The sequence below is a fragment of the Aotus nancymaae genome, unplaced genomic scaffold (assembly GCF_030222135.1).
Source record: "Aotus nancymaae isolate 86718 unplaced genomic scaffold, 86718_ANA_hifiasm-v0.15.2.pri h1tg000058l, whole genome shotgun sequence".
NCBI classification, from domain to species: domain Eukaryota; kingdom Metazoa; phylum Chordata; class Mammalia; order Primates; family Aotidae; genus Aotus; species Aotus nancymaae.
Genome location: NW_026988472.1, coordinates 27,465,096 through 27,492,589, shown reverse-complemented (window position 1 = coordinate 27,492,589; position 27,494 = coordinate 27,465,096). Strand labels below are relative to the sequence as shown.

The 27,494-nt window shown below is 36.5% G+C and overlaps 1 protein-coding gene across 12 annotated transcripts in view; it reads right to left on the bottom strand.

The window, feature by feature from the left end:
- DMD (dystrophin) overlaps positions 1 to 27,494 on the bottom strand; it is a 2,277,745-nt gene that overhangs the window by 444,366 nt on the left and 1,805,885 nt on the right. The window lies entirely within an intron of this gene.

Here is a 27,494-nt window from a genome sequence, read left to right as displayed (position 1 = left end):
AGCGTATTTTTGTAGCACCAGGTCTTGGTGCTTTTGACTTTACTTTCTCATTGCTCTGTCCCTTGGAACAGTGCTACTCAATGGTTTATAGGTCGGCAGCATGAGCATCATCACCTGGGAACTGGTTAGCAATGCAGAATCTCAGGCCTTGCCACAGACCTGCTAAATCAGAATCTCTGTGGTGAGACCCAGGAATCTGCATTTTCATAAGCTGGCCAGGTCATTCTTAAGCACCCTGACCCTTGAACATCCTTCTTGCCTTTTCTTCTGGTCATGCTCCTTCAACTCCCAAGCTCAAAAGTAGTAAAAATGTTATGATAAAGGAACAGAAAAAAATTAGGAGAGGAATAGAGAGTGAAACTACTCCAGAGCCATTAATCCCTCACCTCAGGTCCCATTGAAATCATTTCGGAAATTATGTATCTTTTTTTTTCTTTTTTAGATACTTCACCATGTTGGCCAAGTTGGTCTTGAACTCCTGACCTCAAGTGATCAGCCCACCTCAGCCTCCCAAAGTGCTGGGATTACAGGCATGCGCCACCCTACTAGCCTGGAAATTAAGTGTCTTTGTTTAATGATGGCACTATAAAAAAAGACTAATATGTTTTGCAACTCCTCTTTTTGGTTACTTCAGCTTTTTTTAAGTGGGTAAACTAGAAAACCATTTTTTTCAAACTAAATGTCTTCATGTTTATCATGTAAGATTTGTTATGTAAACTCATTGTTTAAATAGAAGGACTAGGGCGTGCAGCATTTGGCCACAGAAGAAAATATGCACACACACAAACATAACTGATTTTTAAAAATGTGAATATGACTTTAAAAATATGCCAGTTTAATGTTAAAACTTATGTATGAGTGTGCTAAAGAAAGAGACTGAAACAAAATAATTTCTGGTAACATTTTTAGCATCATGCAGGCCTATAAAAATGAGGAGGGTATGGATTATTGAAATTGTGTGAAATGAGAAAACTATGTAGAAACATTTCCATGAATGCAAGGAGACAGATATAGCAAACAATTAAATACATTGGACTCCTCTATCTGCTCCTTTAAAAAATCTATATTTCACTTATTTACCTTTTATGTTAAAGTAAATTATTATCTGACTCTTCTACAAGTTTTCGGTGTAAATTAAAGATGATCTGAAGTATCAGAAAATCAGGACTGAGAGCAACTACCCTGAAAAAAAAAATGGATTATTTTAGACTGTGAAAGAATGGCCAAGGTCTATGCAAAGTTATTTTTGCTTTGAATAAAAACCCTGAGTGCAATGTTTAAGAATATAAAACTATTCCCAACATGCAAAAATTCTGTAGGCTTTTTCAAATGAACCCTTCAAGTCAGTATTTTAACTCTGCTACTGTCTGTGTGCTAGGTTTCCCACAAGGAATTCTGAATTCCCAGAGCAATCTTTTCTAAAGCCACAAAAAACACAAATAGAATTCAAAGTTCTTATGCTTGATATACTTTATGCCCTCTTTCATAAAATACATCACCTAGTTTTCACATTTCTCTGAATATTCTATGTTGTCACAAAAGACATGGTTCTCCTAAGTTAGGCTAAAATGCATGATTTGAAAACAATCTAAATGAAAATTACAAACACAAAACACATTTATAAATCCATGCTTATGAAATTGTGACTTACAGCATAAGTTATTCTTGATACTTAAAAGAATCATTGATGAGTTTTTGACATCATGAATCTTTGACAACAACATTATCTGTGAATGAGAGATTTTGTGGGCTTACACAATATTTTCAACCAAAAGTTATGGCATTTGTTTTAACACAGAAACTACACCATAGGTTAAGTTTGATATTATTTTGAAATATCTGAACTGCTCAGCAGGTAAAAACAAGTAATACAGCCCACTTATAGCTTATCAGTTTTTTGTTTTGAGTCATCTAAGCAATAACTCAAGGAAAGTGAGAAAGAGCATTTGTCACCCTCCAGGTGGCAACTGAACCTCAGGAATTCCCTGGAGATAGAGCCAATTGATGCTTTATATCTCTCACCATGCTCTGCTATCAATTCTCCATTGCCATGGAATCCACAATGGAAATGGGCCACACTTAGACCACTTTTCATTTCAGTTCTTTTATATATTACCCTCCCTTTTCATATTCTCCTTAGAACTGAATGAGCTACTGTTTCAAAGAATGGGAGCCCTGTACTAGGGAAGGGTGGGGTATAATGACAAGCAAGTTCATTTGTTTGGAATAAAATAGTCAGAAACAGAACAATAAACACAGAAGTTTGCTAGAACAGGCCTTCAGTATATCAACACAAAGAGTTTTCTTCATGACTTCCTTGGACATCAGTTGCATTTAAAGATAGAGTTGCTAATAATTTCCTTTCCTCTTTATTTGTTTAATTACACAATCAGATATTAAAGCATTTGGGAAGATATTTTGTCCAATTTTAGCTATTTTATTTGTATTTAAACTATGTCAAATTTTAACTGTTCTTGATGTAAATTGGAAATCTTGGCCAGTAAATAATTTGAATATAGCATGGCTTAATATTATAAGGTTATATATACATACATAGTATATCTCTCCCATGTAACTATATCCACTAAAGTCCTGAAGTAACAATGTCTCTGCCTGTTATGGTGACTCAGTCTGGATTTCCCATAAAGGAGACTGAGGTGATCCTAGAAAACACTGTAGGGAAAGGAAAGGAGGAGAGGAAGAGGAAGAAACAATCAAGAGTTCTTTATTGGGCTGGGCGTGGTTCCCAGCACTTTGGGAGGCTGAGGCAGGTAGATCACCTGAGGTCACCAGTTCGAGACCAGCCTGGCCAACATGGTGAACCTGTCTCTACTGAAAATACAAAAATTATCTGGCCATGGTGGCGCATGCCTGTAGTCCCAGCTACTAGGGAGGCTGAGGCAGGAGAATTGCTTGAATGTGGGAGGTGGAGGTTGCAGTAAGCTGAGATTGCACCATTGCATTCCAGCCTGGGTGCAGAGCGAGACTCCATCTCGGGGCGGGAAGGAAGAGGTCTTTATTGAGTAGATTACTAATCTGGGCAACTGGCGGGGGTGGGGGCTCAATGCTGTTGGGGATGCTCTGAGGATCTGTGGAATATATCTCAAAATTATCCCAGTGAGGGGAGAGAAAGCTGAGAATTTTAACCATCTACTCTCCATTATTGGTTGCGTCTTGCTCCTGTTAATACCCTGTCACTTTGGGCTTGGTCCATGTGTCCATGTATCACCTTAAAGCAAGAGGATATGGAAAGGATACCTGCAGCATCTGTTCTACATGGTATTAGATGTTACCCCCAATATGTGCCCACAAAATAGTATATAGGATCATGGACTCAAAACGACAGCAAAATAAACAGATGCACACATTGTACACAAAGGATTTGATTGGGTTTGCAAAGCTCCCTACATTTCTTTGCATATAAACTAGACTCATCCCTTAAATTTCAAAGTCAAATCTCACCAACTGAGGGAAAACTGTGGCACAGAAGTTCCGCAGAGATTTAAAAGATGTGCTTTGGGTTTAATTCAAACCACATACATATAAAACCATTTCAGTTTCAAGGGCTAGGTCAGGGCTCTTAAAGCTAAAACAGCAAGTCTCAAATCTCAGAGCATTTTCGTAACTGGATGATCTGTACTTACTTGCATTTGCAGGAAAATTGTAAATAAGGAATTATAATACATACATTCAAAAGAGAGAAGAAATTTCCCTAAAGAAAAGTACCAAATATGTTAAAGATTTGCCACTTAACAACAAATGGCAAAAAACCCCAAAAATCACTGGTGTCTAACTTTGGGCACATAATGTAAGGTCTGAAGTCCTTTTGTGTTTCACAGTATGAAGGTGCCCTTGACACAATATTTATACTATTCCTAGAAGATTATAAATAGTATCTGAATGTGCATTGTGAGTTTCTCAGATTCAACCTCAGGAACAATTGCCCAAATGCTCTCCTGCGTATAGAAACTGCTAGATCCTCTTTTCAGAGCTGCTGCCTTTTGTTTTTCTTGAGACAGGGTCTCACTCTGTTGTCCAAGCTGGAGTGCAGTGGTGAGACCACGGCTCACTGCAGCTTCGACTTCCCAAGCTCAGGCAATCCTCCCACCTCAGCCTCCTGAGTAGCTGGGATTACAGGTGTGTGCCACCACATCCCGCTAAGTTTTTTATTTTTATTAGAGATGAGGTCTCACTATGTTGCTAGGGCTGGTCTTAATTTCCTGGGCTCAAGAGCTCCTCCCGTCTCAGCCTCCCAAAGCAGTGGGATTACAGGGGTGATCCACCACACCTGGCCCAGAGCTGCTTCTTACCAGGTAGACAGAGGAATGGAAGCCAGCATGGCCTTGGAAAAGGAAGAAATAGTCATCCCCTTCTTTTATTAGTGAGTACAGGCCCCACCCCACTACTACTAAACCAGCACAGTGCCTGTTCCACTGGGCTGTTCCTTCCAGTTCCATTGCTGCCCTCAGCCTCAAATTTAGAACATTTCAGTGATGAAAATCAGAGCACATCATGAGGTTGTCTGGAACAAATCAGGATTCTGGGCTTTGAAGTCAAACAGACACGGGTTACATGGGTTTGAGTCTCATTTGGCTCTGCGATCTTCAGCAAATTTCTTATTTGTTTCCTCAACTGCAAAATGGAAATAATAATACTACCATCCTCAAAGGATTGTTGTGATGTATGTATAGTGCTGGGTATTTAGTACTCAAAATATGCTAGAGGTTGTTATTATTAGTAGTAATAGTAGTATGGAAAGAAGGAAGCAAGCGACGGCACAGAAGTCTCCTGAAAATCTGACAAAGGCTTGGGGAAATCCAGCAGAGAGAGCGTTCCCTATCTCTAGAGCAGAAGTTTTTAAGTTGTGATTCAAGGGCCAGCAACATCCCCTGAGAACCTGTTAGAGATGCAAATTCTCAGACCCCATCCCAGACCAACTGACACAGAAACTCTGGGGATGGGGCCCAGCCAGCTATGTTTTAACAAGGCATTCAGAAGATTCTGTTACAGGTCAGCTTTTGAGAAGCACTGCTCTAGCTGAACAGCAGGAAGGGTAAATTCTAAGCTGAGCTTAGTTCATACGGAACGTTAATATTTCCTCTCTCATTAGTGGTGCCCTCTTGGGCAGATCTAGCATTTGATATTTTCATTTACATTTCGTACTTATATACCATGCAGTCTTGGGTAGGGCCTGTTAAAGATGGAAGTAGATCACTATTAGGTTGGTGCAAAAATAACTGTGTTTTTTACAATTAAAAGCAATGGCAAAACTGCAATTACTTTTGCACTAGCCTAATAGCTATAAGGGATTATTTGTTTTCTCTCCAAAACCAGAAAGACTTTTACAGGCCATTTTAAGCCCTCAATTGTTTTGAATTTGCACATGTAAAAATCAATATCTATGTCTATATAAGTACTTTAGTGTGTTAACAATCATCATATAATCAAGCCCATGAGAGTATCATATAACTGACATTACACCATCATTACCATTATGCTTAAAAGGTGAGCAATAGTTACTCTTTAAATGTATTTAGAAATCATACATGATTGTGTGGTAAATTTTATGTATTAATATGAAGTCAGATTTCAAATCTTAATGCTTGTAGAATAACATTTTCACAGCCATATGTTTAACAGCTCTAAAGAAAAGACAATGTTTTTTACAGCTGAGAAATTTGATTACAGAGGACTCTTATTTTAAGTATTGTCCTTCATTTAAAATCTTAAATGATACCATTGCATATGTCCTTTTGATTTTCAATGAATACATATTTACATAAAATGTAGTCATTTCTCCCACTTCTTCATTGTTGAAATTGCCTTCGCCAACAGCTATGCAGTGTCAAGATGGGATCAGAATGTGTGGGAGCCGATATTTTTTTCAGTCACGCTTTGCTGACATATGTCCTGTTCACAAATTACCACTGAAACAATATATGTGTCTAAGAAAGATGTAGAAGAGCTGACTGCTAATTTTCACCTATGTGAGAAGAAGAGAATATGACAGTAAAAATAACTTAGATTGCTGACACTTAACTTTGGCTAAATTGGAATCATTAAAGATTTACGAAAAAACATGATATCTGGGTTCCACCCAAAAGTCTGACATCATTGGCCTGGGGTACAGCTGGGGAATTTTTTTTTAAGCTTCGAACATGATGCTAATGGTCATTAGTGTCATTTCCTTAGAGGTCACCTCTAATCTAACTACTTCACAGTATTTAAATCTGGCTATGATCTGTACTAGCTGGTAGCTGGATGGGACAATCACTAGTAATGGGTTTTCTGTACTTCTGCCCAGCCAGGTGTTGATCATATTTTACATTAGAATTTGCATAAAAGAAGCAGTCCAGGCAGTGGCAATATGCTCCTTTTCTTATGTAAGGTCATATATAAAATATGGGTTTTTTTTTTTCATTTTTTCCCCTCTGGCCTCATCCCTGTAAGTATAAAATATGTTATCACTTTGATACAAAATAAATCATTATTGAATACTCATTCACTCACTCCATTCATTTACTTATTCATTAATGCTTTAATTAAATATTTATTATGTGGTAGGTACACTAAAGCACAAAAAAGTACAGAAAGACCTCACAAAGGTTAAGGTCTAGAGAGGAATACAAATTCACGGACAGTTGAAATACCATATGGGAAAAGGTAAGACAAATGTACTGAAGTAGCACACTGAAGGCGCAGGAGATCCAGTTTTGGATGTTCAGGAATCTATTTATGAGGTGCTGTCTGAAAACAGATTATTAACTAGCTAAGCAAAGGTGAGAGAGGAGAGACAGATTGTTCCTAGGAGAGGGAGCTATTTGATGGAGGGCCAGGGGAAGCGAGAAACAAATCTATTTTATTTGATTGTAGAGTTCAGTAAAGAGGGATAAGGCTTGAGTGGTCACATGGAGTGAGAGCACGAAGGGCCATGTAAGTAGCGGAATGCTAGTAAATGTCAAATAACCGGCTCTGGGGGATGGCGGTGGGGCTAATTGTAGCATTTGCCAATTTCTGTGGTGTAAGTGCTCTCATAATAGCTGATTTCAAGCTACTAACTTGATGTCATTGAATGAAGAACTCAGTGGAAAGAGATACACATAATTGGCTCTTGGAATGTGTTAATTAGAAGATAAGTAGTTAGCAAGCAGAGCATGTGTGTACTAAACATAGATAGTGAGGGATAGAAGGACCAAAAGATACCCAATATTCATGAGGCACCTGGGTACTAAATATTCATAATATGCTAAATGTACATGAAACCAAATATATGAGGCACTAAATATTCAAGATCAAATAAATATACATGAGTACTTTATGTTCACTGGTCTTAATTCAGGCATCCATAGGTGATACCTATTCTAGAGCTATAAGTTCTCTGTTTGAGAATTACATAGCAAGTCATCAGGCTATTTTGGCAAGTTACAGCTGTGGCCATGAACTCTTGTCTCTGTGTCTCTGAAAAAGCATATGCCATTGAATCAGGCGCCACCCATTTTGGACTCACTTGTTGGGAAGTCAGTTTTGGTCCTTGTAAGCGCACCACAATTGGGGAAGGCTGATGCAATACAGAGAGAGACAAGACATATAACATTGTGTACTTCAGAATTCAAGTAGTCTACTCCTCACAGCCTGCTTATACTCTAAGTGTGTTAACTTAGCACATATCTTTCCCATTTGCTTCTCACTGTGATTTTAATAAACTCTGTGATTTAAGTATTTTAATTTGGTCTAAGAGCCTTTCTGTTCCATGATTTGGATAGGCTGCCTGGTAGTATATTTGAAGGCCACCATTTCATTAAGGTAATTCCCCAGATGACAGAGGAAGTTTATCATAGGTGAAATTTTAAAAACTTTATGATAGGTGAAAGTTGAAAAAATAATAGTAATTTAAATTTTTCAAGGGGGAAAAACACCTTGGAGTTGATGAAGATCATTCGTTGGATTTGCTTAATCATTTGCTACATTTTAAAGAATGAACTTCATTTCCTGTAAACTGAAAAAAGCAAAAAAATAACAATCTTGAAATGGATTGACTTCTGAAATGATTTGTGAGGTCAGATCCAGAAAGGAAATGAGAAAAGCCTATAAATATATGATCAAAGAAATGCTGAATTAAAAAAAAAACAAACATCATATTCTGATGACACTTGCTCATTTTCACTCACTCATTCCAAAAATATTAAAGAAACACAAGAGATGAATCATTTGATGACATTTACAACAATGCAAAAATAAATTTAGATCTAAAGTGTCACTGAAAGACTGAACTAATTGGATTAGAAAGTTAATATTTAAATAAATAATATTAAGAAACAGGATTATACTCTGGCCTTTACTTCAATGTATATTATCAATAAATGCCACTGTAAAATTAAATACACAATTTAGAGAAATTTAATTTAAATGCGTTGGGATTTATTTACTGCCCATTTGTTTTAAGGCATTCTGCTAGATACTGAAGGGGGCTACAAAGATGAAAAATACATTATCAGGAGTTTACAGTCTAATTATAAAGATGAAGAATGTTCTCCAAAGCTAAATATAGATTAGTACAAATATACAAATAAAGTACAAATAAAAAGCTAAAGAAGTTTGAAGAAAGAAAAAACATCTGCTTGGAGAACTGGGAACAGCTCACGGTTGAGGGACTCCAGGAGACAGTCCTTCAATAACTAGGGTACTGGCAGGCAAAGAGCAGAGAGAAAGACAAGAAGGCCCAGGCCATTACATGGCACAGAACTTAGATGTCACCCTATAAAAGGCAAGATAGTGGCTCATGTTGCCTGTAAACTATTTTGAATAAAGGCACCCTCAACTTCTATAGGTAATTACTACGGTAGAAGCAAATTGTCCCAGAATCCTCTCACCCCAAAAATCATAATTAAATTGATCATTAGGCTTCCCAGGGGAACATTAGAAACAGAGTCATTTCCAGTTTGGGTATACAGACTTTGGCACAAATGTCTGTTTTAACAAGGAATATGTTGTCTTGTGACTAATTTGCCCATTTCTCTCCCCAACTATACTCTAGGCTCTAGAGACCAAGGGTTTTATCATTGTCATTCTTAAATCTAGCAATTAGCACATTGTTTAACACTTAGCAAGTGCTCAGTTAATGCTTATTGAATGAACCAACAAATCTATCAAACAATAGTGCATCAAAATATTTCCTCCAATCTGCTTGTTAGTAACTCAGTGTTTTGGTTGTCAAAGAAGGGGAAAGAGAAAGGGTAGAGTGTAGCAAAAGGTGGGGGAAAAGAAAAGATTCTTCTAACCAGCACAATGAAAAGAGTTTCACATATACACATAAAATCAGCATAGACATGATACTCACATACAAATACATATTGGTAAAACACACACCACACACCACACACACACACACACACACACACACAAACTGGGATAAGGGAGTGGAGTTTCCACCATTCCCTGACACATACTCCCTCTAGCTGGCCTTAGGTGACTTCTCAAGGCTGCTTTAGACATTCTAGAATAAAACTATTGCAGAATTGGGATGAGATAGGCATACTGCTTGATTTACTCCCTTAGATAAAGCCTGAATAATTTTGCTTGTAACAATGACAGAAAATATTGGAAGATAACAAAGTGCCGTGTGAATTATCTAAGAAAAATAATATTAAGGTGGAATGAAGAACTCTGAAGAGTGACAATCTATGAATAATACATATTATACAGAGAAAGCCTTTTCTTTTTCAGTGCATATATGATTGAGTAGAATTTTGCATTGCTGGAAGGTAGAGTTTGTTCCCCTCTCTATGCATCTATATATGGAACTAGTCTCCACCTGAGAGCTTATGACCTCTTTCTCTCTCTTTGGCATTGGATATGTGTATATATGTGTGATACTGCAGTGCTTCTCAAGCTGCGATGTGCGTGCAGATCCCTTGGGGATCGTCTTACAATGCAGATTCTGATTCAACTATTCTGAAGTGGGGCCTGTGATTTCAAAATTCTAAAAAACTCCCAAGTGATGTCAAGGCTTTAATCATACTTTGTACAGCAAGGTGATATTGTTTTAAGCAATTGAAGAAATTACTAACAAATAGGACACATAAGTATCTAATTATAACAGAAGCTAATCTATATACTCAGAAGAAAGAACTATGAAAGGAAAGAATTATGTCTGAGTTATATGTATATATGTATAATACATATCTATGTACATATATATGTATGTGTATGTGTGTGTGTGTGTGTATATGTGTATATATAATTGACATTATTATTACTGTGGTAGAAAGATCTCTTTTCTGCAAGCCAAATTATCTTTCACTGTGTTGCTTCTTGAATTCCTTTCTTCTTTTTTCCTCTACAGTTGCATCTTCAGATCTCTTTGAGAGGGTAAAGTAGAATGCCTATGGGCTATCAAACGATGTTGGTGATGCGTTTTAATTCAATGACATTCAATGCATATCTAAGTCAAGTTGTCACAACACACTCAAGCCTGCCAAAGGAGTTTGTACAAATCTTTAAAATAATTCACAGGAGAGAAAAAATTACCGTATAATTCCTATCATCAGAAGAAATGATTCAAATTAAGAAAAATTAGAGATAAAAATGAAGAGATAATACTGAAGAATATCTCACCACTGGAAGATGACTTTCATCTAAAGTGATCTCTCTACAAAGCAGAGATACTTTTCGGCTATTATTCAGTAAGTGAATCCACAATTTCCTATGATATTGTGAATTTAATTGGTAGGCAATTTGCTCATGAAATCAGAATCTAGCCCTTCCCTTGTTGGGTTGGTGGCTCTGTGCATTCCTATATTCTTCTCTAGCTATTGCCTCATTTCTCAGATTCTTTTCATGTATTCATCTCCATTCCTTATTTCCATCTCCCTAATTCTCTACTCACCACAATAAGACTTCTTGGGTCTGGTTCCAATGTAAATTCTTTGATTGCATCATCAATCAAAGAATCTCTTACTTGTTGAAACTCCAAGAAAGAGTATTCATACCTAGCTTATTCAGCTGCCTGGCCGTCCCTGACACTGCCAACCACTTCCTTGCCTTTGAGACTTTCTCCTTGCTCGGCTTCCTAGTCATTCTTCTCCTTATTATCCTGCCATTTTCTGGCCACACCTGCTTAGTTCCTACGGGAAACCTTTTACTTACTTCAAAAGTGTTGTTTTCTGCAAGATATTCTGCCTGAGAAATCACACCCTTACTCTTGCATAAGTGGAAAATTCTTCAAATCTTAGGTGAGGAATCTTTGATGGCTTCTTTTCTCCTTTCAAGGCCTGTGCATGCAGATCTTTTGGGCATTTTCTTACAAGGCAGATTCTGACTCCACAGTTTTGAAGTGAGGCCTGAGATTTCAAAATGCCAACAAACTCCCAAGTTATGCCAAGGCTCCAATCACACTGTATAGCAAGGTTGACACTGTCTTTAAAAAATGATGCAATTACTAACAAATAGGACACATAAATCTCTAATTATTACAGAACTGCATTTCTGAGCACTGAAAAAGGAACTATGAAAGAAAAGACATTATGTCTGAGTTATCAAATCTTCAATGCAACCTTGGCTAAGGTAGGACCAAGATAAGCTCTTCACAAAACTGAATGAGCTTCACAATTATCAGGGTGGTAGAATTAAGTGGGCTCACAAACTCCTTTGCAACTTGTATCACTGATAGGGATATTTCGAAATAGACAGACACTCAGAACAGACAGTACCATGCTCTGTAAGGGTTTACCAATATATAAACACTTAAAACTTACAGCCATTGGCTGGGCCTAGCATTCAGATTGGCAGCAAGACCAACCCTTCCTCTTCCTCCTCCTCCTCAGCCTACTTAACATGAAGATAATGAGAACGAAGACCTATATGATGATCCACTTCCACTTAATTAATAGTAAACATATTTTCTCTCCTTTACAATTTTCTTAGTAACATTTTCTCTAACTTACTTTTTTGCAAGAATACAGTGTATATTAGATATAACATGCAAGTAATATGTTTTTTTTTTTCTTCTGAGATGGAGTTTCGCTCTTGTTACCCAGGCTGGAGTGCAATGGCGTGATCTCGGCTCACCGCAACCTCCGCCTCCTGGGTTCAGGCAATCCTGCCTCAGCCTCCTGAGTAGCTGGGATTACAGGCACGCGCCACCATGCCCAGCTAATTTTTTGTATTTTTTTAGTAGAGACGGGGTTTCACCATGTTGACCAGCATGGTCTCGATCTCTTGACCTCGTGATCCACCCGCCTCGGCCTCCCAAAGTGCTGGGATTACAGGCGTGAGCCACCGCGCCTGGCCCAGTAATATGTTAATCACTCTTTACATTATCAGTATGGCTTTTGTCAACAGTAGCCAATTAGTAGTCACGTTTTGGGGGAGTGAAAAGTTCTACTTGGATTTTTCAATGTGTGGGGCTCAGCGCTCCTAACCCTCACACTGTTTGAGGGTCAACTGTATAGCACTTTCCAAAGGCCTCCTTTGCCCTGTTCTTAGACACAGCCCAGTGTGAATTTGTAGCAACCTTGTAATGAGTCACATACTGTTTAACAAGTTGGATGTGAATTATTCAAAACTTCTGAAAAAAGCGATCAAAGTTCCTACTTCACAAGCTTGAGCAGCTGTAGCCTCAGGAACTTTCCTCAGGATTGAGGGCAAAAATCCTATCTCCGGGAAGCCAAATTTGCAGCTGCCACACTATCGCAAAATCCCAGTTCATCTCAAGGACTGATGAGGAGTCAGTCATCATACTTCCTTCTCCTTTGGGCTGAAACTGAAAAAGCAACTGTAGAAAGAACAGGAAGGGAGGTACCCTGTTCTTTGGAGAGGTCCTAAGGAAACCTGGCTGGAGTGAAAATCTGCTGTGCCTGAAGCACCACCCTTCCATCCCCAGGCCAATACACATCATATTATTCTGTCGTCCTCCTTCAACAGTGCTAGTTGCAGACTCAAGTTTACCATTAGTATATAATAGCTGTAACATTTGTCCTTAAAATGCAGGCTAACTCAATGCTGTTCAGCATCAATCTAAATATATTAAGGTGAGCATTGCTGTCCTACGACTCTAATAATGATAACCAACAACTACCATTTATTGAACGCCCATGTGAGTACTATGTGGGTACTATGTTTATACCCAGAGGTACTATGCTTATCAGGGCTTCCCTTCTACCCAACCCATGTGGTTTTGTAAAATAAAACATATTAAAGCAACAGTATCTTCAATCTACCTCATAAGAAAAGCAACATATTCAGTTTTCCATGTTACCTTATAGTCCTTTTCCATACACATATTCAGTGGTTATATATTTGCAGTAATATTTATATTCCACTTTTTCACTTTTTGTGTAACTTGATATGTTATTTGTTTCTTTTTCATTCTCCTTTGAAAATCCAGGGTAGCAAATACTGATAACCTCGTATATATCTCTCCAATTCTCCCTTATGGTAATATAAACCCATAAGATTAATTTTTTTATTTATTTTAAAAATTGAATCATATGTTTATTGAAACGTGTTCTGTTTGTTGAAAGATATCATCACTATTCTTTCGGGACAGCAGACACAGCTCTAACTAGACTAAATAATAATTCATTCTGGCATGCCCAACTAAGTCTCTAATGTATTCAATAATTTCCACACTGATGAATATTTGCTTGATTTCCATTGTTTGACCATCGTAGACAATGCTGAAATACACATCCTCTACATATAGCCTTTCATACTGGTACTTTTATTTCTGTAGAATTGACTCTCAGAAATGGTGTGCTCAAAAGGTAAGTCCATTTAAAATTTTCATAGATAATACCACATTTCTTTCCTCAAACACCATAGCAATTTGCGTTTCACTGACAATATCTGAGAGTGCTCTCTTCCATTAAAAGCTATCATTCTTAATTTCTGTTCATCTGTTAGATAAACATGGTGCCTTATTTCTTTAATTTCCCAACTCTTACTACTATGAGGGTAAGCATTTTCTCATTGTTTTCTTTTTCTAGCGATCTGGATATCCTCTTCTGTGAATTGCATATTCCAATACTTTGACCAGTTTTGTACTGGGTTTTTTTTTTAAAATATTAATTTAATTAATTAACAAATTTGTAGGTATATTTACATATTAGGTGTATACATCTCTTTATGTCACATATGTTGCAAATACATCTGCTTTGTTTTACTTTTGACTTTGTTTTCTGTTATTTTAGGCAGTAAAAAGGTCTATCTTTTCCTTATAGCTTTTGGATTTTGTGCCTTGTTTTGACAAGGTCGTCCTCGTTCCAATAATTTTTGTTTTTACATTTAAAACTTTAATGCATTTGTTTAATGTATTTATATTTGTATTTGTATTTATATTGCACAAGCTAGGAGACAATCTGTGTTTTCTAAGAGGAATTGCAAAGGGTGCTGGCACCTTTTATTGAATAAAACACTTTTATTCCTTGAATTAAAATAACTCCTTTGCCATATAATATTTCCAAAAACAATTTGGTTTTATGTTTTATTTATTTTTTTTTAGATGGAGCTTCACTCTTGTCGCCCAGGCTGGAGTACAATGATGTGATGTCAGCTCATTGCAACCTCCACCTCCTGGGTTCAAGCAGTTCTCCTGCTTCAGCCTCCCGAGTAGCTGAGATTACAGGTGCCAGCTACCATGTCCAGCTAATATTTGTATTTTTAGTAGAGATGGGGTTTCATCATGGCCAGGCTGGTCTTGAACTCCTGACCTCAGGTAATCCACCCACCTCGGACTCCCAAAGTGAGCCATTATGCCCGACCTCCAAAAACAATGTGATCTGCTTCTGGATTCTCAAATTTTCTTCAGTAATCTAGTTCTCATTTTGTGATGATACTATACCATTTGGAGTACAGTAGCTTTACAGCAAGTTTTATATTGGATAAGGCAAGCCCCCTCCCTTATCATTAATGCAGACATTTATTATTTTTCATGCATTCCTGAACTACTTACAATTAATTATCTCATACGAACTTTAAAAGTCTCCCTTCCTCAATATATCTTGCCTTCAAATCACTTGAAATTTATAGGGAATTTAAATTCCAAGACTTAAATAAAATCTTGATAAGCCTAAAATGGTATAAATCTATTTTATGAAACAGATACTAATATTAAGGCAAAAAAATGAAAGTGAAAACCAATCAAATGTTCAGAGCACTACTTCAATAGATTACAATACATCCACAAAGTAGAACAATATGTAGCCACTAAACTATGGCTAAGTTCTTTGTTATGGATTAAATTCTGTCCGACTTTTCTCCAAATTTAAATGTTTAAGTCCTAACCCCGGTAGCTCAGAATGTGACCCTATTTGGAGATAGGGTCATTATAGAGATAATCAAGTTAAAATGAGGGCATTTGGTTGGGCCTGAATCCAATATGATTCTGTCCTTAAAAGGGGAAGTTGGAGACAGACACGTACACAGGGGACACACCATGTGAAAATGAAGGCAGACATCTACAGGACAAGGAGCAACAAAGATTGCCAGCAAACCATCAGAAACTAGGGGAATGGCATGGAACAGATCCTCCTTCAGAGCCCTCAGAAGGAACCAATCCTACTGACACCTTGATCTCAGACTTCTATCCTCCAGAACTGTGAGACCACAGACTTCTTTTGGTTAAGTCATCCAGTTTGTGGTATTTCACTATGGCAGTCGTAGGAAAAAAATACATTCTTTATGTACCGATACAAGAAAATGTCCAAGATGTATTTTTTAGAGAGAAGTACGATTCATAAAAAAGTGTGTATAATATGCTACCATTAATATAAAAATGCATATATATATATATAGAAAACACATACACACACACACATATAGACACATAAACATATGCATATTTGCTTGAAATTAATATTTCCTGAAGAATATACAAATAGCTGACAATACTGATTGGCAGTGAGTAGGAAAATTGATTGGGCAGTGCATAGAGGTAGGAGAAATAATTTTGATTGCATAACTATTTGCAAATTTTCATTTCTGAATCATAAAAATGGTAACCTAGTAGAAAATAGGTAAAATTAAAAACAATCAAATAAGGCCCCCTAAATTATCACCTTTCTTTTAACTATCTTAATTAAGTCTGATAATTTGAATAGATCTTCTTTTGTACTTTCTACGTGGAAAGTTATATCAGACGAAAACATGTTAATACAATATTTGCATATAGACATAGATCTCTATCTTTCTCATTTACTCAGACAACAAGGTTTACAATGTTAATATATGTTCAACATGGCTTGAAGTATTATGGGAGTTAAAAGAATACAAGACAAAGTTTCTATATTACAGAAGCTCTTAACTGAATGATGGAGAAAAGAAAAAAAGACTTAGGTGAAGTATGAAAGTGAAGTATGAAAGGTAGGAGAAATAATTTGTATTGCACAGCGCACTGCAGTTTTTTGTGCCCGTTTTCTCAACAGTAAAATAATAAATGAGATAAGTGACTATTGAAATCTTAACATTTCTGAAGTGCTTTGCATTTTGAAATTACACTTTTAGTTTTGAGATAATTGTATATTCACATGCCGTTGTGAGAAATGATATAGAGAGAACCAGTGTACCCCGACCCCATTTCCCTAAAGGTAAAATCTTGCAAACATACAGTACAATGTCATAACCAGGATATTGTCATTGACACGATCAAGGTAAAGAACATTTTCAACATTACAAGGATACCTCTTGTGTTGCCCTTTTAGAGTTACATCCATCTCTTTCTCTTTCTCCGGTTGTCCCGGACTCCTTGCAATCACCAATCTGTTCTTCATTCTTTAATTCTGCCACTTCAAGACTGCTGTATAAATGGAATCATGCAGCATGTAATCTTTTAAAATGAGCTGTTTTTACTCATCATAATTTTGTGGAGATTCACCTAAGTTGTTGCATGTATAAATTTTCATTCCATTTTATTGCTAAAGAGTATTGCCTGGTATAGATATACTGTAGTTTGTACAACCATTCATTGTTGACCATCTGGGCTCTTTCCAGTTTTTGGCTATAATGAATAATGCTGGTATAAACTTATTTGTACAGGTTGTAAGATAAATGTCCAAGAGTGCAATTGCTGGGTTATATGTATCTGCATGTTTAGTTTTATAGGAAACTGATAAACGGCTTGCTAAAGTGGCTGTACCATTTTACATTTCCACCAGCAATGTGTGAATGATCCAGTTTCTCTGCATCCTTGCTAGCATCTGGTGTTGTAACTACTATTTTGTTTTAGCCATTCTGATAGATGTGTAGGGATATCCCACAACTTTAATTTGCATTTCTCTAATAGCTAATGTTTTTGATATTCTTTTCATGTGCCTATTTGCCATCTGTATCTTTGGTGAAATGTTTCTTGATGTGTCTTGTCCATTTCCTAATTGGATTGTTTACTTCTTGTTTTACCTTGCAGTTTTGAGAGTTCGTTATATATTCTAGACATCCATCTTTTGGCTATATGGCTCTAAAATATTTTCTATCAGTCTGTAGCTTGCCTTCTCATCCTCTTCACAGGTCTTTTCCAGTACAAAAGTTTTAAATTTTGATGGGGTCCTGTTGATTATTTTTGTGTGGATCATGCTTTCTTTCTTTCTTTTTTTTTTTTTTTGGAAACGGAGTTTCGCTCTTGTTACCCAGGCTGGAGTGCAATGGCACGATCTCGGCTCCTGGGTTCAGGCAATTCTCCTGCCTCAGCCTCCTCAGTAGCTGGGATTACAGGCATGCGCCACCATGCCCAGCTAATTTTTTGTATTTTTAGAAGAGATGGGGTTTCACCATGTTGACCAGGATGGTCTCAATCTCTTGACCTCGTGATCCACCTGCCTCGGCCTCCCAAAGTGCTGGGATTACAGGATTGAGCCACTGCGCCCAGCCGGATCATGCTTTCAATGCCAATTCTAGCCCTAGAGCCTGAAGATTTCCCAAGTTTCCCTACATTTTTACAGTTTTATGTTTTGCATTTAAGTCCATGATCTATTTTGAATTAAGTTTTTATAAGGTGTGAGATTTAGGTTCAAGTTCTTTTTTTTTCCACCTGAGGGATGTCCAATTGCTGCAGCACCATTTGTTGAAAAGCCTAGCTTTCTCCATTGAATTGCTCTTGCAACTCTGTCAAAAATCAGTTGGGCACATTTGCATGGGTCTGTTTTTGGGTTCTCTATTTTGTTTCATTTGGTCTTTGAGTCTATCCCTCCACCAACATCATATTGTATTGATAGTCATACTACACTGTTGCTACATCGTTAGCCATAGTATTGGGTAGAGAGGTTACTCCCACTTTATTTTCCTTTTTCAAAGACTGTTTTAGTTATCCTATGGCCTGTGATTTTCCTTATAGATTTTAGAGTATGCCTGTCAATGTGTACAAAAATCCTTGAAAAGATTTTGATAGAAATTAAATTAAACCTTTAGATTGATTTGAAGAGAACTGACATATTTGCTATACTGATTCTTCCAATTTATAAACATGCCATATAATTCACTTATTTATGTCTTTTTTAATGTCTTTCATCAGCATTTTATAATTGTCTACATACAGATCCTGTACATGTTTGTTAGATTTATTCCTATGTATTCCATTTTTGGGTAAGCAATTATAAATGCTGTTGTGTTTTTTATTTCATTTTTCACACCTTCATTTGCAACATACACAATCCCTAACTTATGATGGCTTGCCTTATGATGTTTTGACTTTATGATGGGTTTATCTAAATGTAACCCCATCATAAGATGAGGAGCGTCTGTACATAAAAGCGTGACTAACTTTGGTGAGTCGATCTTATATTTTGAGATCTTGTTAACTTCTCAGTTCTGTGAGCATTTTTGGTTATTTTTGCTTTTGTTTTTGTAGAACCTTTGATATTTTCTATGTATACAGTCATGTCATCTGCAAATATAAATAATTTTATTTTATACTTTTCAATATGCATGCTTTATTGCTTTTCCTTGCTTTATTGTAGTGTCTGGAACTTCCGGAACTATGTTAAAAAAGAGCAGTGAAATTGGGCATCTTTCCCTCATCAGCAATCATAGGGGGGAAACATTAAGACTTCCATTATTAAAATAATGCTATTATCTGTAGTCGTTTTCTGTAGATACAATTTATTAAGACGTGGAACTTATCCTCTATTCCTAGTTTTCTGATAGTTTTTGTCATGAATGGATGTTGTCAGATGTTGTCAGTTTTTTATCATGGATGTTGTCAGATGCTTCTGCCTCAATCAACATAATCATACGATTTTTTTCTTCTTTAATTTGTTGATATGGTAGGTTATACTAATTAACTTTCAAATGTTGAGCCAGCCTTCAATACTAAATCCAATTTAGTTATAATATGACACTCTTTTTTAAACTTTGATGCATACTATTTGTTAATATTTTGTTGATGACTTTTGTGTCTAAATTCATTTATTGATTTTGGACCTTTAATGTTTCCTAACTAAATATTTTAATGCTATAAATTTTATTCTTAATACTGCTTTAACTACATCTCACTTTTTTTTTTTTTTGGCCAGAGAAGAAGACTAGATTACTCACAGCAAAGCAATATTGAAAGAACCAGTATTTTATTGAGTCAGTTCCCTAAGCTGCAGTTTCTACAATGTAATCCCAAAGAAGTTCAGGAGACACCTGTACACACAGTGGATTGTGTCCCAAGAGAGAAACCATGAGCTTAGGGAAGCTCAATCTTTAAAAATGGACAGTAGATACGCTTGCCCTTTGCTTTAGAATCTCACTCATTTTGATGTTTTATTTTCATTTTATTTAGTTCTTTGTATTTTAAATTATTTTCTTTGCAACTTCCTCTTTGACCTGGGGAAAATTATTTAAAAATGAAGTCCCAGAAAGGGAGATTCCCCCGGTCCTCCAGTTGGTTGCATGCACCTCCTGGGTGGGCAGTGCCCCACCTTGCCTCAACTTGCACTATTTGCTTTATACCCACTGTCCAACCAGACCCACAAAATGAACCTGGTACTTCGTCTGGAATTGTGAAGACCGCTTGGCAGCTGGGAGCTTCTTTCTGGAGCTGCCTCTTACTAGGCCATCTTGGGATCCCCTCTATAGTATTTTCTTAACATATCACTTTGTATAGGTTTTTAGTGGCTTTTCTAGTCATTACAATATGCATTAACATTGCAATCTACTGGAATTGACTTCAGGTGAAGTGTAGAAGAAATCTTACTCCCACTTAGCTCTATCTTCTTTTAAAATATAACTATCTTAAGTATTTTCTCTACACATATTGAGAAGCACATCAGATGGTGTTAAAATTTTTGCCTCAAACTCATGATAAGTAGAATAGACTATTATTTCACTCCTATTTTCACCCATTCTACCATTTTCTTTTGTTTCTGAAATGCCAAGGCTTCATTTGTTATAATTTCCTTTCTTTTTAAATAATGTCTTTTTGTAATTCTTTAAGAGCAGATTTGCTGGCAAGAAATTCTTTGTTTTACTTCCTCTGAGAATGTACTTTTCCCTTTAATTCTGTAAGGAAAACTTTTGGAGTTGTCTGAATAGCTAAAGATCTGTACCTTAGACTTTGGTTGGGCTATTTTCCAATTCTGTATGTTTAGAAGTCAATTTGTGGAGGGCTGATGGTGACACAAATGATTCTTGTCACTAGATGCCAGTAAGATTTTCCAACAGAATGCAATAGATTCCTGCCCTGCAGATAGTGATCAGTACTGTATCTGTTATAAAATTCGTATCAGCATTCTGGATTGTTATATTTGTGTCAGTTCTTCAGACTCTTCTTTGAACCAACTGTAACTAACATCTTACTAATTTCTTCTTCAGTTAATGATATAATGCAATGCTTTACACATAATCATTTTATGTTTTTGTAGGAGTCACAATTTTGTCTCTTAAGAAAATTAGCCCTAAATAAAATACAAACATAAAAATGACCCATTAATTCATTATTTTACTTACAAAAGGTACCTATGTATCTGAAAGTTTTCTAAGTGTCTGACACACAACTTCTTCTAATAATAACTCTTCTGTATCCATGATGCATTTATCTAAACATTAAATAAACATTGATACAACACTGTTAACAAAACTACAAACGTCATTCAGATTTCACCAGTTTTTCCTCTCATATCATTTTTCTGTTTCAGGATCCAATCCAGAATCTCCCACTGCATTTGGTCATTGTGTCTTTTTGGTCTCCTCTAGTCTGTGACTATCTCCCAGTTTCTTCTTGTTCTTCATGACCTTGATACTTCTGAACAGAGCTTATCTGGTATACTGTAGAATGTCTAAGATTTGACTGTAATATTCTCCCTATTAGACTGAAGTTATGGGTTTTGGGAATACCAGAGAGACAAAGTGTCCATTTCATGACATCATATCACAGGAGACATGATATCAATATTATCACTGGTGATGTTATACTTGACTACTTAGTTAACTTGGTGCCTGCCTGGTTTCTTCTCCATTGTAAAGTTATTTCTACTTTTCCATATTCTACTATTTGGAAGTAAGTTACCAAGTTCATGGGGAGAGGGGGCGGGTAGGGGAGGATTAAACTCTACATCCCAGGAAAAGAGAATCTATGTATATTATTAAGAGTTGTTCTATAAGGGAAGTTTTTCTCTCAAATATGCTTTTTGAGTAAACAGAGAAAACACATTATTATATGAGTGGTTGCTATATGGCTAATCTACTTTATCTTCTTTTCTAAATTCATAGACTGGCTTTTTTTGTCGTTTTCAAGCCAGTATAATGAATACTATTATCCATCTTAGGTTATCATTAATTTATTTCTTTAGGTGGCAAAGATTCCTTTTGGTAGGTTCTAGCACTCAAGACTAATACGTTTTTCCATATATTTCTATGGATACAAATTGTGCTAGCACACTGGGAATGAAAATAAGCTGACAGTATGTGTGTCACTTTGAATTACTGGGTATCCTACAGGGAATATTGAGTTACTTAAGCTTCAAAGAAAGATGTGACAATGGCTAACCATATTTTAGATTTGGATTTTAATGTTCTCACAGCCTGGCTGGCCCATCAATTTCTTATGCTGTTTTTCTCTTAAGTTCTTTAACAATTTCTCTGGGCAAATTTGTTTCAAATGCGAGACTAATTTTAAGCTTGATTAAAATGTTAAACAGACTGTCATGCCATTTGTATTATCCTTTATATAAAAATTGATATTTTAATAGACTTCCTTAGTAAACTATTTTGAGAAACTCGATAGCATTGCTAAATAAAGCAGAATTTTCCATCAGATTCCAGCCTTTTATATGTATTCTCTGACAAAACGGTAAGATAAGAAGCAATGACTTACATAATTAAAGATGTGTGTGTGTGTGTATGTGTATAGAAAACAGCTTTTAAACATTACAGTATTCTGAGCTAAGCATGGAAATTCACCTCAGAGAATTTTTAATTATCTGTCTGAGTCCTGATGTCTCAAATTCAGCATTATAATAATATTACCAATAATAACATTACCATGTTCTATTCGATGTTTTTTAAATACTGTAATTAAAAAATTTCTCTCCCCTACTAGATGATAAGCTCTGACTTCAAAGACTATATCTTACTCGTCCTTATTTCCTTGGTATGTAGCATCACACCTGGTGCACAGTCACAGTAGCTACATTTCAAGTGCTAAATAGCCACACGCTACAGTACTGCACAGCACAGATATAAAATATCTTCATCATCACAGAGAATTCACATCACAGTCCTGGTTTAAAGCACGATGTCTCAAACTTGGCACTACTGACATATTGAACCAAATAATTCTTTGTCGTGGGGGCCTGTCTTGTGCATTGCAGCGTGTTGAGCAGCATCCTTGGCCTCTGCCCACTTGATGACAACAGTCTCCCCGCCCCCAATGTGACAACCAAGAATGTCTTGAGATGTTGTTAAATGTTCTCTGGGGATGAAATTATATCAGGTTAAGAACTCCTGATTTAGATAAATACTTCCTGAACTAGAGTCCTGGAAACATTTAGGTTGCCAAGACTTATTCTAAAGAATTGCTGAAAATTATTTTCTTTTAAAAGAGATGCGAGGAGGAGGGAGAGGAGCAGAAAAGAACCTATTGAGCACTTGGCTTAACACCTGGATGAAGAAATAAAATGTGCAACAGACCCCCGTGACCTGTTTGCCTATGTAACAAACCTTCACATGTACCTGCAAACCTAAAATAAAAGTTAAAAAAAATAAGAACAGGAATAGATTAAAAAATAAAGATAAAAGTGATCCCACATATAACTTAAATGTTTCATCTCATTGTTTAAGGCAATGCTGCTTAATAAAAGAAAAATTTATTATAGTAGAATTGTGCCACGGTTATGAGAAGCAACCCTTCCTCATTTCTCTTAACCAACACAATTTGGATCTGTCAAATTGAATTCTTGCATACGAGCTAACCACCTTCAAATTTCTTTCTTATACCTGTATCTCTAAAAGAAAACATCCTTACTACTTTAGTGCATGTTGGCCTGGCTTTCAACTATGAGGATCCACGTTTTTTTCCCTAATGGCTTTAGACATACTCTGGACACAAAATAATTCTTCTTGCCAAGGTGGTATGCCAGAAATGCGAGGAAAATAACTCCCCCTTGGAAGCAGTCCTAAACCAATGACTAGCAGGATTTTGTGTATAAGTACCACAGTTCCCTTGCCCCTTTGAAAGAATAACTCTTTAATGCATGTTTTCAATCCATTTAGAATTTCCCAAGTGGGATTAAATTCCACTAGACCAGTGGCAGTTAACTTGATAATGCATTTTTCACTGAATGACTTCTCTTCACAGTCTGACTCTCTTATCTCACATTCATCTCTGCCTTCTGCAGTAGCTGGCGCTTCACATTCCTAGGACTTCCCAAGTTCTAAGTACTTGGAAACCAGGTTTCCTGATATGGTAACTCCTCCACTCTCTGCATATTCTCTTATATTTTAGTTTTTCATCATTTTATATCTTGTTTTTCCTCCCAGATTTTTTTGTCTTTGTGAGTAAATATCATTTTAATTCCTCTATTCTCATTTTAGTGAAGGTTCAAGAGCCACCATTTTTAACCAGAAATCCCTATAAGTGATCTACAGAAAGAAAAGTTAGCAAAAAAAGACATTTGACTAGTTGCACGAGTCAAAGGTGAAGTAAAGGAGAGAATGAAATTTGTGATATTTTAAATTTAGCCAGTGGAAGGTCACGAATAAAGACTCCACTCTCTGTAAGCTGGAATTCTTTACAGCCTTAAACTTCCCAAGTCTAGTTTATTATATTTATTTTCCTCACTATTTTTAACTGCAAAATATTTGGAAACCATTTGTAACTTTTGGCCACAGAATTCTAATTTAATGATTAGGTTAAAGCATACAAAAAATCCTAATAATTTTATAGCTCTATAACAATCAAATATTGGCAATCCTATATGGCTCAAATTAATATTTTAACCAAATATTTATGGACATTCTAGAAATTGTACTGTGTATGCTAACTTCTACACTAGGATCGAGATTATCCCAACTTTCATACCTCTGGATCCTTTCCAAGCTAAACGAATATGTTCATATAAGGTTGTACTCTGGTTAGCATTCTGTTTATCAAAAGACATGATATCATGCACATGAAACATGAGAAGACTTGAGTCAGTTAAACTGAAAGACCTACTTAGAAAAATATCTACTGATCAGAGCAGAACTGAAGGAGCTAGAGACACGAAAAAACCCTTCAAAAATCAATAAATCCAGGAGCTGGTTTTTTGAAAAATCAAAAAAATAGACCACTAGCCAGATTAATAAAAAAAGAAAAGAGAGGAATCAAATAAATGCAATAAAAAACAATGAAGGGGATATCACCACCGATTCCACAGAAATACAAACGACCTTCAGAGATTACAACAAACAACTCTATGCACATAAACCAGTAAACCTGGAAGAAATGGACAAATTCCTGGACATTTGCACCCTCCCAAGCCTAAACTAGGAAGAAGTTAAAACGCTGAATAGACCAATAACAAGGGCTGAAGTTGAGGCAGCAATTAATAGCCTACCAACCAAAAAACATCCAGGTCCAGATGGGTTCACAGCCAAATTCTATGAGATGTACAAAGAGGAGCTGGTACCACCCCTTTTGAAACAATTCCAAATAATACAAAAAGAGGCAATCCTTCCCAGATCATTTTATGAAACCAACATCATCCTGATACCAAAACTCAGCAGACTCAACAAAAAAAGACAACTTCAGGCCAATATCCATGATGAACATAGATGCAAAAATCTTCAATAAAATACTGGCAAACATATTGCAACAGCACATCAAAAAGCTTATCCATCTCGATCAAGTTGGCTTCAACCTGGGGATGCAAAGCTTGTTCAACATACACAAGTGTACAAATGGAATCCATCACATAAATGGAACCAAAGACAAAACCACGTTATCTCAATAGATGCAGAGAAGGCCTTCAACAAAACTCAATAGCCTTTATGCTAAAAACTCTCAATAAAATAGGTATTTATGGAACATATCTCAAAATAATAGAAGCTATTTATAACAAACCCACAACCAATATCATACTGAATGGGCAAAAACTGGAAGCATTGCCTTTGAAATCCAGCACTAGACAAGGATGCCCTCTCTCACCATTCCTATTCAACATAGTATTGGAGGTTCTAGCCAGAGCAGTCAGGCAAGAAAAAGAAATAAAGTGTATTCAATTAGAAAAGGAGGAAGTCAAATTGTCTCTATTTTCAGACAACATGATTGTATATTTAGAAGACCCCATTGTCTCAGTCCAAAATCTCCTTAAACTGATAAGCAACTTCAGCAAAGTCTCAGCATAAAAAATCAAGATGCAGAAATCACAAGCATTCCTATACACCAATAACAGACAAACAGAGAGCCAAATCAAGAGCAAACTCCCATTCATGATTGCTACAAAGAGAATAAAATACCTAGGAATACAACTAACAAAGGATGTAAAGGACCTCTTCAAGGACAACTACAAACCAATGCTCAACGAAATAAGAGAAGACACAAACAGATGGAAAAACATTCCATGCTTATGGTTAGGAAGCATCAATATCTTGAAAATGGCCATACTGCCCAAAGTAATTTATAGCATCAACACTATCTCCATCAAGCTACCAATGACCCTCTACACAGAACTGGAAAAAACCATTTTCAACTTCATACGGAACCAAAAGAGAGCCCACATAGCCAAGTCAATTCTAAGCAAAAAGAACAAACCTGGTGGTATCACACTACCTGACTTCAAATTTTACTACAAGGCTACAGTAATCAAAACAGCATGGTACTGGTACCAAAACAGAGATATAGACCAATGGAACAGAACAGAGACCTTGGAGGAAACATCACACATCTACCATCTGATCTTTGAACATGAACCATCTGATCTTTGACAAACCTGACAAAAACAAGCAATGAGGAAAGGATTTCCTGTTTAATAAATGGTGTTGGGAAAACTGGCTAGCCATGTGCAGAAAGCAGAAACTGGACCCCTTCCTAACACCTTACACTAAAATTGACTCTGGTTGGATTAAAGACTAAAACATAAGACCTAACACCATAAAAATCCTAGAAGAAAACCTAGGCAAAACCATTCAGGACATAGGCATAGGCAAGGACTTCATGACAAAACACCAAAAGCAATGGTGACAAAAGCCAAAATAGACAAATGGGATCTTATTAAACTCCAGAGCTTCTGTACAGCAAAAGAAACAATCATTAGAGTGAACAGGCAACCAACAGAATGGGAAGAAATTTTTGCAATCTACCCATCTGACAAAGGGCTAATATCCAGAATCTATAAAGAAATAAAACAGATTTACAAGAATAAAACAAACAAACCCATTCAAAATTGGGCAAAGGATATGAACAGACATTTTTCAAAAGAAGACATCTATGAGGCCAACAAACATATGAAAAAATGCTCATCATCACTGGTCATTAGAGAAATGCAAATCAAAACCACATTGAGATACCATCTCATGCCAATTAGGATGGCAATCATTCAAAAATCTGGAGACAACAGATGCTGGAGAGGATGTAGAGAAATAGGAACACTTTTACACTGTTGGTAGGAGTGTAAATTAGTTCAACCATTGTGGAAGACAGTGTGGTGATTCCTCAAGGACCTAGAAATAGAAATTCTATTTGACCCAGCAATCCCATTACTGGGTATATATCCAAAGGATTATAAATTGTTCTATTATAAAGACACATGCAGATGTATGTTCATTGTGGCACTGTTTACAATAGTAAAGACCTGGAACCAACCCAAATGCCCATCGATGATAGACTGGACAAGGAAAAGGTGGCACATATACACCATGGAATACTATGCAGTCATAAAAAACGATGAGTTTGTGTCCTTTGTAGGGACATGGATGAATCTGGAAACCATCATTCTCAGCAAACTGACACGAGAACAGAAAATCAAACACTGCATGTTCTCACTCATAGGTGGGTGTTGAACAATGAGAACACATGGACACAGGGAGGGGAGCATGACACACTG